The 16,007-nt window shown below is 44.7% G+C and overlaps 1 protein-coding gene across 1 annotated transcript in view; it reads left to right on the top strand.

Moving 5' to 3' along the window:
• LOC145351414 (uncharacterized) overlaps positions 1 to 16,007 on the top strand; it is a 49,799-nt gene that overhangs the window by 16,530 nt on the left and 17,262 nt on the right. The gene's annotated exons all lie outside the window — the stretch shown is intronic.

Here is a 16,007-nt window from a genome sequence, read left to right as displayed (position 1 = left end):
CAGGGACATTCATTGGTGAGGCCGCAGCTGGAGTACTGTGTGCAGTTTTGGGCGCCGCACCTGCGCAAAGATATTTTGGCCCTGGAGGGAGTGCAGAGGAGGTTTACTAGGCTGATGCCGGAGTTGAGGGGGGTTGAGCTATGAGGAGAGGCTGAATAAACTAGGCTTGTACTCGTTAGAGTTTAGAAGAATGAGGGGAGATCTCATTGAGACGTATAAGATGATGAATGGGATGGATAGGATAGAGGTGGAGAGACTCTTCCCGCTCAGAAAGGACAGTAGGACCAGGGGGCACAGCCTCAAGATAAAAGGGAGGGCGGTTTAGAACGGAGTTGAGGAGGAACTTCTTCACTCAAAGGGTGGTGAATCTCTGGAATTCTCTGCCCGTTGAAGTGGTGGAGGCTGCCTCGCTAAATATTTTTAAGACGCGGGTTGATGGGTTTTTGATAAGAGAGGGGATTAAGGGTTATGGGGAGAGGGCGGGAAAGTGGAACTGAGCCACAACAGATCAGCCATGATCTTATTGAATGGCGGGGCAGGCTCGAAGGGCTAGATGGCCTACTCCTGCTCCTATTTCTTATGTTCTTATGACAATAAAAAGACTGCCTGTGGTGTAGGAATAACACCAGATGTGTGGTGTGCAGTGAAGCATACACCACATCCTGAAGGAATGTACGAGGTCCAAGTTATAGAAAGCAAATGGTATACAAGATGTGTTGTTTCTACAACCGAGCATAAAAGGGGGAAAAAGGTCACTGAGATAGTCAGGACAGCAGTGATTAAGTTGGCAAAGGATTGATTACCGCCAATCTGAACTGGACTTGTAACAGTGTTAGGTAAGACGGATGAGTTAGGTAAGACGAATGCACTCTTGTGATAACAGGAGACATTGTTAGATGGGGAGTAGAGGGGATGGAAACTTGGGGCACCTCGAGCCAATAGAGGAATGACCACACATAGATGGGACAGGGACCACCAATTAGGGGAGAACATCACATTGCAAAGCCATTACAATGCTTGTAAAAAAGTATAAAATGTGCTGCAAATCGATGTAAGGTGTGCCTATTTTATTGGACACCCGGTCTTGCAAGAACGTTAAATAAAATATCTTGCTCCTTCAGAACTTGACTTGACTGAATTGTTTGACTGTGAGCTGTGTTTCTCACAACTGGGGGCTCGTCCGGGATCCTAATATCCCTGGTAGGGAAGTTGCCGGTGACTACTGGGAAGACGCGTCCCGTTCCTCATTGAACGGTCCCGAGTACTCATCGGTGGGCCTCTCTGCCAGCTGACTGTTGAGAATCCTCGGAAAGTTGTTCTGAACGAGTAAGGGGGAAACGATAGGCACCGTCGTGGTCGGGCAACGCTGTGCACGGACCAAGGTAAGAAAATTGACTTTTAAGTATTGCCTTGGCGACCGGGTCGTGGTAGGTAAACCATGGGAAGTGGGGGTAGTAGGAAGAGGTCCCCCGGGAAAGGTGCCGGGAATGGGGCCCCAGGGAACATCCGTCCAGAAAGTCCTTTGGGACGGATGTTGGAAGATTGGGACTCTAGTACTAGTACTAGGGATAAAACAAGAAGACAATGATAAAATATTGTTGTTTTGTTTGGGTGAAGGAACCAATCCGAAGTCCGTCCGTCTTCTGGCCAAAGTACGGTTTGGATGAGGATTGGGTTTGCCAGATTCTTAATATATATGTGAGACAGAAGCAGCCGGCGTCCTAGGAAGGAATTGATTATGCAAGTTGCTGGATAATGTTAATTTAGGGGCTGCGGGGGAGGTTATGTGATGAGGGAGCAGAGGAAAGTAGAATAAGGGAGGTGCCCCTAGAGGCACTGGAGTTTGTGGATGGGTCACAAAGTATATAGATGGATCAGCATGAATGGGATGGACCTACAATTGGTCTGAGCAGAAAGAGTAGAGAGAAATATGTCAACGGAACTGGGAACCCTGACATAGGCTTTTACTGAGGTGCGGGGAGAACGCTAATAGCGGTTATGTATTTGGAATTGTGCATGACTATATGACTGTTTGAGGGAGAAAGGGATTTGTCACGACATGAGGCACCCGAATCAAACATGGTCAAATTTATTAGAGGCCAGTGAGCTCCCATCAGTAAAGGGTTAAAAAGAGACAAGCAGGCTGACTCTGTATGGTACAGAGAGAGAGAGAGGGTGTAACTGTGTAATTGAGACCCTCATGTGATGTAATAGATATAGCCAATCAAAGTGAATTGCTTTAAGTTTAATAAATTATGTAGGGATCGGACAGAGATTTGAATTCTGCCAAGTGGGAAAGGTGGCATTACATTGCATCTTAAAGTTGTAAGGAGAGTTAACCATTTAGGCACACAGTAGATTTGATTTTGTACTTGCCTGTGTTGGTTACAAAGACAGAGCTGTAGAAATAATTAAACATGTAGATTGCACATTAGAATGCTTTCAGTATTTCTTCGTGCATCTGTGCTCCAAGTGATATTTTGTTTTATTGTACCAGAATTGTAAGAATGTACAAGGGTCTTGATTTAATGGGGATATTTAAAGGTGATAAAAATAAATCTTACTTTGGATTTTCTGAATCAGGCTTTTGTTAAATAAACTGCTGTACTTTGACTCACAATTAGTCTCAGAGGTATCTTTACCTACAAGAATTGGTGCCGAAACCTGGGATCTGTTTACGGGTCCGGTTGAATGGCCACAACTGGAGCTCCGGAATAGATTACCGAATTTAAGGGAGTGAATCAAAGTACAGTAGGTGCTCATCTGTGATGAAAGAGTGTGAGTGTGTGTGAGAGGTCTGAGCTGAGCATGTACAGACAAGGAGGCGTCTGTCTTTACACCCAGCCTTAGACCAGTTGTTAAGGGGGGTAGCCCCCTACGCGAAGCTCAGGAGTTTGAAATGGGTGTAAAGGCTAGAGAAGGATGCCTGGGATGTGACGTTCAGATGTGAGCAAGAAAGAATCTGTCTGAGTGATCGCCGGAGTAGAAGGAAAAGCCGGCTTAATAGTGTGAGCTTTAAGGGTGTAAGCTCACGGGTGTAAGTGGTCGTATGCAGGACACTAATCACCCCTGATAGGTATCACCGGACTCTGATAAGAGCAACCTAGGGGTGGGATCCATTTCACCCACTAGATCAACAATGGAAATGATTGGAAAAAGGACAGAACTAAGAAAATTGGAATTCTCTTAGTTTGAATTAATTAAACAGGTTTAAACCGGATTAATTGAACACATCTCAGTCTTGGGTAAAAAAAAAATAGGCTGACGACAAGGAGAGAATTAAAACGTCAGAATCACGGATTAGAGAGTTAGAAAAGAGAAACCAAACAAAGAAAATAGCAGTATTGTTAATACATCAGTTAGCTGGACTAATTGAACAAGTAGTCACTTCCACTAAGAAGTGGAGTGGGGATAAAAAGATTAAGGAATTAGAATTCAGAGTAAGGGAACTGGAGAAACAAAACCAAGTGTTAGAAGACTACTGCAGGGGGACATTACCTCCCTACCCCGGCAGTATGACCATGAAACTCACAGCGCCTGGGGGCGACTTTGATACTGAGGAGAAGGCCTGTAACCTTGCTCCAGTAATGAGGGGAGGAACAGTGAATAATCCATTGACCAATTTAAATCCTTCACACCAGGGAAAGACATCAGATCCTAGTGTCACTGGGAAAACTCCAGCCCTGGAGTTCAAATGCCAAATTTTGGTATTATCATTGTCCCACAAAGTATTTATAGTATTAGATATAGCTAACGAGTTCTCGTCCATCCCCTTGAACTTTAACTCACAAGATAAGTTTTTCTTCAGAGTAGGCGATAAGCACAGGTGTTATATTTGGGACATTTAATATCCCAAGGGATCAAGGAGAGGCCCGTGGACAGGCTAGCCGATGAAATAGCAAAAGAAGCAGCCCTAAACCCACAACCAGTCAGGATGCAGGTCCTAATGCCCCGTGGATTGAATCCAATCTTTACAGAAAAGGAAAAAGAGGAGCTGACTAAGATGGGAGCTAGGGAAACTGAGGAAGGAAAATGGGTACTGCCGGCTGGAAGAGAAATGGTAAATAAACAAGTAATGGGGGAAATCATGGCCCACTTACATCAGGGAAGTCACTGGGGAGCCCAAGCCATGTGCGATATAGTACTGAGAAAATATGGTTGTAAGGGAATCCATACTATAGCAAAGCAGGTCTGTGGGGGATGCATAATATGTAAAAAAAAAGTCAACAAGAAGGCGCTGCGAAAACCCCCATTGGGAGGAAGGGAACCAGGCCTCAGACCGTTCCAGAGTATTCAGTTAGATTTCACCAAACTGCCCTTGGTGGGAAGGTTAAAATACATCTTGGTCCTAGTTGATCACTTGAGTGGATGGGTGGAGGCATACCCGATGGCCTCAGCAACCTCAGGGAGGGTCTCGAAGGTTATACTCGAACAAATAGTGCCTAGATATGGTTTGGTAGAGAATGTAGATTCTGATCAGGGAAGCCATTTTACATCAAAGGTGCTTCAGGGGATAATGAAAGGATTAGGAATATCATGGGATTTTCACACACCCTGGCATCCACCCTCCTCTGGACGGGTGGAACGAATGAACCAGACCCTTAAAAAGCATTTATCTAAGCTGATAATAGAAACGAAACTCCCTTGGACGATAGCACTTTTGCGTATTCGTACAGCTCCTCGAAAGGATTTGGGTTTATCCCCCTATGAAATGCTGTTTGGACTGCCTTATTTGGGAGCAGTCGGGGAGTTACCGGTTCCTGAAATGAATGATCAATTTGTAAAGAAATATATACTGGGTCTGTCCTCCTCGATATCTTCCCTTAGGAAACAAGGATTATTGTCGCAGACTCCACCCCTCGACTTCACAGTACGTACAATCCGACCAGGAGATTGGGTCCTGGTAAAGTCATGGAAAGAAACTAAGCTGCAACCGGAATGGGAGGAACCATATCAAGCACTCCTAACAACTGAGACAGCGATCAGGACTGCTGAGAAGGGGTGGACACATCGTACTAGAATCAAGGGACTGGTAAAACCCCCAGACAACTCCAACGCATGGGTGGTCGAACCAGCTGAAGAATCTCTGAAGCTGAAATTTAAAAGACTCTTGAGTAACCAATTTTTAGTAGCGGCGTGAGCGCGGGAAAAGAACGGTTTTGAATTAAGTTCTCCCCTGATAGGTGACAACAGTAGGGTTAGAATGGGTTGGATGGGCCAGCCAATAGCAATATTTGGAATTAAAGGAAGGAGGGAAAGATAATGAATTGAAATGTTGTTTCCAAATCTATGTAGATAAAAATCTGAAATCACCCGACCGAAAGGAGAAGGTCCCTCAGAACGATTCAGGGGCAGTGAGAGTGACTAGTGGAGTGCCCCAGGGTTTGATGCTGGGGCCTCAGCTGTTTACCATTTATATAGATGATCTGGAGGAGGGAACCGAGTGTACGGTGTCGAAATTTGCTGATGACACCAAGATTGGTGGAACGGCAAATTGTGTGGAGGGTGTGGAGAGTCTACAGAAGGATCTAGATAGGCTGGGCGAATGGGCCAGGAAATGGCAAATGGAATTTAATGTTGGCAAGTGTGAGGTGGTCCACTTTGGTAGGAATAATGGTAGGAAGGATTATTACTTACGTGGTGAAAAACTGCAGCAGGCGACGGTGCAGAGGGACCTCGGGGTCCTTGTGCATGAGTCGCAAAAACCCAGCTTGCAGGTGCAGCAGGTGGTCAGGAAGGCGAATGGGATGCTGGCCTTCATAGCGAGGGGGATTGAATATAAAAGTAGGGAAGTCTTGCTGCAGCTATATAGGGCATTGGTGAGGCCGCAGCTGGAGTACTTGTGCAGTTTTGGGCACCGTACTTACGCAAGGATATATTGGCCTTGGAGGGAGTGCAGAGGAGGTTTACTAGGCTGATGCTGGAGTTGAGGGGGTTGAGCTATGAGGAGAGGCTGAATAAACTAGGCTTGTACTCGTTAGAGTTTAGAAGAATGAGGGGAGATCTCATTGAGACGTTAAGATGATGAATGGGATGGATAGGATAGAGGTGGAGAGACTCTTCCCACTCAGAAAGGACAGTAGGACTAGAGGGCACAGCCTCAAGATAAAGGGGGGGGGCGCGGTTTAGAATGAAGTTGAGGAAGAACTTCTTCACTCAAAGGGTGGTGAATCTCTGGAATTCTCTGCCCGTTGAAGTGGTGGAGGCTACCTCGCTAAATATTTTTAAGACGCGGGTTGATGAGTTTTTGATAAGAGAGGGGATTAAGGGTTATGGGGAGAGGGCGGGAATGTGGAACTGAGCCACGACAGATCAGCCATGATCTTATTGAATGGTGGGGCAGGCTCGAAGGGCTAGATGGCCTACTCCTGCTCCTATTTCTTATGTTCTTATAAGAGTGGTAGAAGTAAAAGACTTAAGACAGACCCTTGAAATAGGGAGTGGATGTGAGGAGACCAATGCCTGGGTAGAATGGGTCCAATACACTGTGAAAAGCTTAAATAAAAGCAATTGCTATGCCTGTGCATCTGGGAGGCCGGTAGCTCAAATAGTACCCTTCCCTCTGGGATGGAAACGCGACAGAAGAGGTATGGAGTGCATGTTGGCCCTGTATCAAGAAAAGGGAGCATGGGGCAACCCAAACTGCACATCCCTATCCCTGATGTTCCCTCCCGTGGAAGCAAAGAACTTAAAAACTCCCCCTCAGTTCCTCGCTGCTGTTGTGAATCACACCTCATGTGTGAACCGACAAGGAACAGAGTTAACTCATAGTATGGGGGAGTTAGAATCATGCTCAGAGGTCAGGAGCATTACAGAGAACAGAATGGGAGGGAACTATTCATCATTGAAAATCCCCAGCGCAGATATATGATGGTATTGTGGAGGAAGGGTACTGAGGCCAACTCTACCCCCCCCAGTGGAAGGGTACATGTGCAATTGTCCAATTGGCTATACCATTTACCCTGGCATTTGAAGGATCCAGAAGGATCAGGAAAAACAAGAGATCAGTGATAGGAACTTCTTTTGATGAAAAGATATATCTAGATCCCATAGGAGTGCCTCGGGGAGTCCCAGATGAATTCAAAGCCCGGAATCAGATTACAGCTGGGTTTGAGTCCTTGTTTTGGTGGGTGACAATAAATACGAACGTAGATTGGATAAATTCTATATATTATAACCAACAGAGATTCATTAATTCATTGGGTGGAGTTGAGGAATAAAAAGGGAGAGATCACATTGCTAGGGGTGTACTATAGGCCACCCAACAGCCCAAAGTCAGTGGAGGAGGGAATTTGCAGGGGCATTTTGGACAGGTGCAGGAAGAATAGAGTGGTTGTAGTGGGTGATTTTAATTTTCCCGGAGTGAATTGGAGGGGGCCTAGAGCTGGGGGTACGGAGGGAGAGGAGTTTGTGAAATGTGTTATGGAAGGGTCGCTAGAACAGTATGTAACTAGCCCGACTAGGGAAGGGGCTATACTGGATTTAGTGTTGGGAAACGAGCCGGGGCAGGTGGGTGAGGTAGAGGTAGGCGAACATGTGGCGAACAGTGACCACAAGTCCGTCTACTTTAGGATAAAAATGGAAAGGGACGAGTGCCGTCCAAACGGGAGTGTGCTGAACTGGGGAAAGGCGAGCTATGGCAGGATTAGGAGGGAGCTGCAGCAAACTGACTGGGAGGGACTGTTAGCTGGCAAGTCCACGGTTGGCAAGTGGGAGGCTTTTAGGGACAAAATGAAATGGTTGCAGGGGAGGTATGTTCCGGTTAAGCGAAAGGATGGGAAAGGTAGGATTAGAGAGCCGTGGATTACGGGGGATATTGAAGACTTGGTCAGGAAGAAGAGGGAGGCGTATGTTAGGTCAAAACAAATGGGTACGGAGTGTGCACTGGAGGAATATAGAGAGAGTAGGAGGGAGCTAAAAAGGGGAATTAGAAGGGCGAAGAGAGGGCATGAGATGGCTTTGGCTGGTAGGATTAAGGATAATCCTAAGGCATTTTATTCCTATATTAGAGGCAAGAGAGTAGTTAGAGGGAAAATTGGTCCTCTTAGGGACAAGAGTGGAGAGTTGTGTATTGAGTCGGAGGGAATGGGGGAGCTCCTGAATGAATACTTTGCGTCGGTATTCACGAAGGAGAGGGGTTCGGAATCGTGCGGTCTCTTGGAGGGAGCGGAGATTCAGTTGCAGGATATAGTTATTACAAGAGAGGAAGTGCTAGGGCTTTTAGGTAGCGTAAGGACGGATAAAGCTCCGGGGCCTGATGGTATTTATCCCAGGCTGCTTAGGGAGGCGAAAGATGAAATTGCTGGGCCTCTGGCGCACATCTTTGTCTCTTCTTTGGACACAGGTGAGGTCCCAGAAGACTGGAGGGTAGCAAATGTGGTACCGCTGTTTAAAAAAGGTAGTAGGGATAACCCTGGGAATTATAGGCCGGTGAGTTTGACTTCGGTGGTAGGGAAATTAATGGAAAAAATACTTAGGGGTAGGATGTATGAGCATTTGGAGCGTTGCGATCTGATTAGGGATACGCAACATGGCTTTGTTAGAGGGAGGTCTTGCCTTACGAATCTGGTGGAATTCTTTGAGGAGGTGACAAAAACGGTTGACGATGGGAGAGCCGTTGATGTCATCTATATGGATTTCAGTAGGGCGTTTGACAAAGTCCCTCACGGTAGGCTGGTAGAAAAGGTTAAGGCGCATGGGATACGAGGCCAGGTAGCTAGGTGGATTGAGAACTGGCTGGGAAATAGGAGACAGAGGGTAGTTGTGGAGGGTACCTTGTCGGGCTGGAGGCCAGTGACCAGTGGTGTGCCGCAGGGCTCGGTACTGGGACCTCTCCTCTTTGTAGTCTACATAAATGACTTAGAAGAGGGCGTAGGTGGTGTGATCAGCAAGTTTGCTGATGACACCAAGATGGCAGGGTTGGCGGGTACGGAACTGGATTGTCAGGTGATACAACAGGATATAGATAGGTTGGTGCAGTGGGCGGATAGGTGGCAGATGGCATTTAATCCTGACAAATGCGAGGTGATGCATTTTGGACGGAATAATGCAGAGAGGAGCTATGTGATAAAAGGTAGACCGATTAGGAGTATAGACGTACAGAGGGACCTGGGAGTGCAGGTTCACAAATCCATGAAGGTTGCGTCACAAGTGGAGAACGTTGTTAGGAAGGCTTATGGGATGTTAGCCTTTATAGGAAGGGGCTTAGAGTATAAAAGCTGCCGTCTAATGCTTCAGTTATACAGAACGTTGGTTAGACCGCATTTGGAGTACTGCGTCCAGTTCTGGTCACCTTACTACCGGAAGGACGTGGAGACCCTGGAGAGGGTGCAGAGGAGGTTTACCAGGATGTTGCCTGGCATGGGGGGACTGGGTTACGAGGAGAGATTGAAGAGACTGGGGCTATTCTCCTTGGAAAGACGGAGATTGAGAGGGGACATGATAGAGGTATATAAGATACTGAAGGGAATAGATAAGAGTTAATAGTGAGAGACTGCTCCCTAGACTGGGTACGAACACGAGAGGTCATCACTTAAGGGTGAGGGGGGGGAGGTATAATTTGGAGGTAAGAAGAAGGTTCTTTACGCAGAGAGTTGTGGGGGTCTGGAATGCGCTACCGAGTAGGGTGGTGGAGGCAGGAACGTTGGACTCGTTTAAGATGCAGTTAGATAGGCACATGAGTGAAACGAGAATGGAGGGATATGGTAGGGGCTATTAAATTAGGGTTAAACCTCGGGAGACACCGGAAGGGCAGGCTGTATGATTAATATTTTTTGTCTTTATTCCACAGGTGGAGGTCCACCTCGTGTCAAGCGAGGGGCATGCACACGGCGGGTCGTGCGTGGGCTGCTCTTGGAAGTCCAGGAGTGGCCTAGTACTTCGTGTCGGTGTGTGTGCTTGATCCTGGACCGATAGACGGGCGCCGCAACAGCTCAGTGACTAGCACTGCTAGCTGTGCAGATACATGGATTTGGGCCTGTGTCTGTGGGAGTTTGCGCAGTCTCCCTGTGGTTGCGTGGGTTTCCTCCGGGCGCTCCGGTTTCCTCCCACACCCCAAAGATGTGCTCTTAGGCTAATCGGTTTTTACCAAATTGACACTATTTCTTCCCTGAATCTGACTGAGTAGGGTTCCATTCGTAGACATGCAAGGTAGAATAGGTGTAGGGTGATGCGGTGGCGCGGGCTCGTTGGGCCGAAGGGCCTGCTTCCCGTGCTGGGTTGTTCTTTGTTCTTTTTATACCAGGGATGCTGTCAGGGGGCTGGCGGAACAACTAGACGCCACTAGTAGAATGGCGTGGGAAAATAGGATGGCCTTGGATATGATGTTAGCAGAGAAAGGAGGTGTATGTGTAATGTTGGGGGGAAAGTGCTGTATCTTTATCCCAAATAATACGGCCCCTGATGGCTCTATAACCCGAGCCTTACGAGGACTAACAACCTTAGGAGAGGAAATAGCAGAAAACTCTGGGGTAAACAACGTATTCACTGACTGGTTGGAGTCCTGGTTTGGAAAATGGAAAGGAATGGTGGTGTCAGTACTAACTTCCTTAATAATAGTGGCAGGAATATTGATAACAGTGGGATGTTGCATAATCCTCTGTGTGAGGGGACTGGTCCAAAGGCTTATTGAAACAACACCAGCAAAGAAAATGTCTGCTGTAGATCGTGGAGAGAGAATGAATTTACTGGAAATGGGAAATGAACCGGATGATGAAGTAGATAAAACAGTGGAAAAGATGCTCCAGGAATTTGAAATGTAAGGATTTGTGATGGATGTGTTAACAGCAAGTTAAAAAGAAAAGGGGGGAATTGTGAGCAACAGGTAAAGATGCTGTTAACACATATATCTGAACACCATAGAAAAATAGCCTAAAGTTAGGTAGACTGGATATAGTCAGGCACATTGATAACCCACATTATGGAAACAACTGTGATTTTAGTCACAAACATAGGGCATAAAATTTGCTGCTGCTAACAGAGCAATAGTCAGGGACAATAAAAAGACTGCCTGTGGTGTAGGAATAACACCAGATGTGTGGTGTGCAGTGAAGCATACACCACATCCTGAAGGAATGTACGAGGTCCAAGTTATAGAAAGCAAATGGTATACAAGATGTGTTGTTTCTACAACTGAGCATAAAAGGGGGAAAAAAGTCACCGAGATAGTCGGGACAGCAGTGATTAAGTTGGCAAAGGATTGATTACCGCCAATCTGAACTGGACATGTAACAGTGTTAGGTAAGACGGATGAGTTTACTAATGCACTCTTGTGATAACAGGAGACATTGTTAGATGGGGAGTAGAGGGGATGGAAACTTGGGGCACCTCGAGCCAATAGGGGAATGACCACACATAGATGGGACAGGGACCACCAATTAGGGGAGAACATCACATTGCAAAGCCATTACAATGCTTGTAAAAAAAGTATAAAATGTGCTGCAAATCTATGTAAGGTGTGCCTAATTTTTTTGGACACCCGGTCTTGCAAGAACGTTAAATAAAATATCTTGCTCCTTCAGAACTTGACTTGACTAAATTGTTTGACTGTGAGCTGTGTTTCTCACATTAGTGAGGCTTTTAAACCCAGAATCGGGTTGATGGACCATTGGTAGCACTGCTGCCCCTCGGCGCCATGGACCTGGGTTCAATTCTGGCCTTGGTGAATGTGTGGAGTTTGCACGTTTCCTATGTCTGTGTGAGTTTCCTCCCACTTGTCTGAAGATTTGATTTTATTTATGGGATACGGTGAAAAGTATTGTTTCTTGTGTGTTATGTAGACAAAGTTTCATAAGGTTATCTAGCATTGCAACAGGTTCTTATTCAATTGGGCCAGTGAGCTGATGAATGACAGATGAAGTTTAATTCAGATAAATGTGAGGTGATGCATTTTGGTTGACCAAATCAGGGCAGGACTTACTCAGCTCATGGTAGGGTGGTGGGGAGAGTTATAGAACAAAGAGATCTTGGGGTATTGGTTCATAGCTCCTTGCAAGTGAAGTCACAGGTGGACAGGGTGGCTGAGAAGGGATACAGAGTGCTTGGTTTCATTGGTCAGAACATTGAGTACAGGAATTGGGATGTTTTGTTGAAGTTATAGGCAACATTGGTAAGGCCACACTTGGAATTGTGTGGTCACTCTCTTATAGAAATTTTATTATTAAACTAGAAAGAATGCAGAAAATATTTACTAGGATACTATTAGGACTTGATGTTTTGGGAGGATGGATAGACTGGGACTCTTTTCCCTGCAGTGTAGGAGGCTCAAGGGTGACCTTATAGAGGTCTATAAAATAGTGAGGGGCATAGATAAGGTATGATGTGGATATGCCGGCGTTGGACTGGGGTAAACACAGTAAAAAGTCTGACAACACCAGGTTTTAGTCTAACCGATTTATTTGATAGTAAACTCACAAGCTTTTGGGTTAGCCCCTTTGTCAGGTGAATGGAGAGTTCTGGCCTAAAAAAAATGATTCGCATTCTAATCAGTAATCTCTAAACTGTCTGTGCTTTATATGCCCTGTCTGAGGCCAGAACTCTCCATTCACCTGACGAAGGGGCTAAGAACATAAGAACATAAGAAATAGGAGCAGGAGTAGGCCATCTGGCCCTTCGAGCCTGCCCCGCCATTCAATAAGATCATGGCTGATCTGTCGTGGCTCAGTTCCACTTTCCCGCCCTCTCCCCATAACCCTTAATCCCCTCTCTTATCAAAAACCCATCAACCCGCTTCTTAAAAATATTTAGCGAGGCAGCCTCCACCACTTCAACGGGCAGAGAATTCCAGAGATTCACCACCCTTTGAGTGAAGAAGTTCCTCCTCAACTCAACAACCCGAAAGCTTGTGAGTTTACTATCAAATAAATCGGTTGGACTAAAACCTGGTGTTGTCAGGCTTTTTACCATAGATAAGATAGTCAGTCAGATCATTTCCTGATGGTAGAGGAGTCTAAAACTAGAGGGCATGTGTTTAAGGTGAGAGGGGGGTGATACAAAAAGGTACAGAGGGGCATTTTTTTTCAGAAGGTGGTGAATGTCTGGAAGAAACTGCTAGAGGTAATTATAGAGGTGGGTACAATTTGTCTTGTAAAAAGCATTTAGACAATTACATGGGTAAAATGGTAACAGAGGAATGTGGGCCAAATGCGGCGATTAGGAATAACTTAGTGGTTAAAAATTGTGTGGCATGGACAAGTTGGGCCAAAGGGCCTGTTTCTATGCTGTAAATTTCTGATTCTACGACCATACACAGAGTACTTAGGGGAGAAGGAAAGGTGAGGCTGCAGAATATAGTGTTGCAGTTACACGTAGGTTGAAGAGAAAGATCAGCTTAGTATAAGGTAGGTCCATTCAAAAGTCTGCAGCAGGGAAGAAACTTTTCTTAAGTTGGTTGGTACTTGACCTCAATCTTATGTATCTCTTTCATGATGGAAGAAAGTGGAAGAGAGAATGTCTGGAGTGTGAGGTCCTTGATAATGCTGGCTGCTCAGCGGAGGCAGTGGGAAATGTAAATGGAGTCAATGGATGGGAGCCCGCTTTGTTTGATGGACTGGGCTTTGTTCATGACTCTTTTGCAGTGTCTTGTGGTCTTGATCAGCGCAGGAGCTGTGATACATCTGGAAATGATGTTTTCTGTGGTGAATTTGTAAAAATTGCTGAGATATGCAGGATAGGTGGATTGCCCATGTTAAGTGTGTGAGTTTACAAGGATAGGGTGGGGGAATTGGCCTGGGTAAGATACTGTTGAATCATAGATGCGTTACAGTGCAGAACAAGGCCACTTGGCACATCAAGCCAGCGGTAATAATAATAGAATCCCTGCGGTGCAAAAAGAGGCCATTCAGCCCATCGAGCCGGCAACACCAACAATCCCACGTATTTACCCCGCTAATCTCCCTGACTCTAAGGAACAATTTATCATGGCTACCTTATTACATGAAGTTGAACAACAAATGTTTACATTTAATACCATGGAAAATCTGAACTACCATGTGTTTATCTTTAGTATTGTTCTGCCTTGTTTACTTTAACAATGTTCATTTGGAATCATTTTATATTTAAATGTTGCATTTTGATGTTTCAATAAAGCATCTGTAGAATTTTAAGTTTATTGAAAAACACTTAATAAAAATAATGTTATCAATATGACATTGATAGTGTGTTAATCTTTTACTTGACGTTTAACTTTAGTAGCTGCAGCATGTCATTTTGTTTAATAACTACCTCAACTTTTCTAAATTTCTTGTAACAATTTTTTTAACTTTATAACACTGATAAATGAAATGGTTTTTTTTCTTTAACACAATGCTTTGTGTTCTGGTCCAGGTCAGAAACATCAATGTTTTATGGAGCCTACCTGGATCATAACTTTTGCATCTTTAATTTGGCTAGGATAAACGTGATAGGTTTCACTTCAGTTATGATTCAATGACCCACTAGGGAGCTTTTGTCAAACAAACTTTTTTTAAGAACATAGTTAACATGTACAATGAGAATATTAGCAATAATTTCTATCAATTACAAGCAACACCAAAACAAGCATGATAATGTATAATCCTTAACGAATATAAGAGCTGTCCCAATCACACCAATCCTATCACAAGACCCTTCAAACAGGTTTAATAAAGCATAGACTAATGCTCACGTAATACTGGAATTGAATCATTTGGATGAAGTCTGCAATTCTCTGGATAGACTCAAAACAGTTTCTCAAAACATCAGGGACTCTAGGCAAGCTACCAACAGCAGTTTCTTCCCTTCAATCTTGCTTTCAACTAGCCAGTTGAATTTCCAAAACCAGGGAGGAAGAGAGAGACTTCCTTTCAGCTTGACACCCCTTATAAAACTAAACAACAGTTTAAACCGAAACCAATAGAATTCCTGGGCTGCCAATGCAGAGTCATGAAATCCCAGTAAAAATAAACAAATCCATGTTTAAGCCACATAAAAGACATTTTTTGTCAAACCTATGCCATAATGAAGAAACTGAAGCCAAAAAGGCCTGCTTACAACTGTATAAAACATAGTTTAGACAAAATACACTTCTTAAAGATACAGTAACATCATATTAGAATCATAGAATTGTGACATGCAGAAAGAGGCCATCTGAACCATTGAGCCTGCACCAACAACAATTCCACCTAGATCCTATTCATGTAACTCCATGTATTTAACCTGCCAGTCCACCTGCCACTAAGGGGTAATTGAGCATGCTCAATTATTCTAACCCACACATCTTTGGACTGTGGGAGGAAACTGGAGCACTGGAGGAAACCCACACTAACACAGGGAGAACATGCAAACTCCACATAGACGGTTATCTAAGGCCAGACTTGAACCTGGGTCCCTGATGCTCAAGTAGCAATGCTAACCATGGTGCCACTGTACCTCCGGGGTTCTGATGTCTTTTTGTAAATGAGGTGATTTATGGAATTAAATGAGGGCAGTGACGTTGTGTAATTGACTTTAGCAAGGCCTTTGACATACCGCATGGTAGGTTATTGCATTAGATTAAATCTCATGGGATCCAGGATGAGATAGCTAAATGGATACAAAATTGACTGGATGACAGAAGATAGAAGGTGGTTGTAGAGATTTGTTTTGCAAACTGGAAGCCTGTGACCAGCGGTGTGCTTCAAGGATTAGTGCTGGTTCTACTGTTATTTGTCATTTATATAATGATTTGGATGAGAATATAGGAGGCATGTTAGTAAGTTTGCAGATGACACTAAGATTGGTGGCACAGTGGACAGTGAAGAAAGTTGTCTCCAATTGCAACAGGATCTTGATCAATTGGTAGATGGTGTTTAATTTAGATAAATGTGAAATGATGCATTTTGGTAGATTGAACCAGGACAGGAGTAAGTCAGTTAATGGTAGGGCATTGCAGAGAGTTACAGAACAAAGAGATGTAGGGGTACATGTTCATAGCTCCCTGAGAGTGAGTTACAGGTGAAAAGGGTGAAGAAGGCATTCAGCACGTTTGGTTTCAATGGTCATAACACTGAACA

Source organism: Carcharhinus amblyrhynchos, chromosome 13, assembly GCF_965287045.1.
Source record: "Carcharhinus amblyrhynchos chromosome 13, sCarAmb.v2.hapA, whole genome shotgun sequence".
In the NCBI taxonomy this organism is placed as follows: Eukaryota; Metazoa; Chordata; class Chondrichthyes; order Carcharhiniformes; family Carcharhinidae; genus Carcharhinus; species Carcharhinus amblyrhynchos.
Note: the sequence above shows the minus strand (reverse complement) of the source record. Positions and strands in the feature narration are given on the sequence as shown.